The sequence below is a fragment of the Microtus ochrogaster genome, unplaced genomic scaffold (assembly GCF_000317375.1).
Source record: "Microtus ochrogaster isolate Prairie Vole_2 unplaced genomic scaffold, MicOch1.0 UNK6, whole genome shotgun sequence".
Classification (NCBI taxonomy): Eukaryota; Metazoa; Chordata; class Mammalia; order Rodentia; family Cricetidae; genus Microtus; species Microtus ochrogaster.
This window is the reverse complement of record NW_004949104.1, coordinates 12,877,414-12,878,114: the sequence shown is the minus strand read 5'-3', so window position 1 is coordinate 12,878,114 and position 701 is coordinate 12,877,414.

The window sequence follows — 701 nt, the reverse complement described above, 5'->3', positions numbered from 1 at the left end:
GAAAGAAAGAAAGAAAGAAAGAAAGAAAGAAAGAGAAAGAAGGAAAAAAGAAAAAAAGAGGGGACTGGAGAGATAGCTCAGAGGTTGAGCATTAGTTGCTTGTCCAGAAGGCCAGAATTGAATTCCCATCAATCACATGATGGCTCACAGCCATCTATAATGGGAACTGATGCCCTCTTCTGTCATACAGGTGTACAAGACAATAGATATAATCATATACATAAAATAATTAAATCTTTTAAAAAATTAATAAAGGCTGAGTGGTGTTGGCATACACCTTTAATTCCAGTACTCTGGAAAGCAGAGAGGAAACACTAGACTGGATTCCTAACTTTAAATAGGACTCTCTGACTTCCCCTTAAAGAGGTAATTATTAAAAAAAAATCATAAGAGTAAGATTCCAATCTGATAGGTGTCCTTATAAGAAAAGATGGGCTGGGTAGTGGTGGCACATGCATTTAATCCCAGCACTTGGGAGGCAGAGGCAAGTGGATCTTAGTGAGTTTAAGGTCAGCCTGGTTTACAAAGTGAGTTCCAGTTAGCCCAGGACTACACAGAGAAACCCTGTCTTGAAAAAAAAAAAACCAACCAAAAAAGGATGGACTGGAAAGCTGGGTTGGTCATTAGAAAGCTGGGTTGGTCATTAGAAAGCTGGGTTGGTCATTAGAAAGCTGGGTTGGTCATTAGAAAGCTGGGTTGGT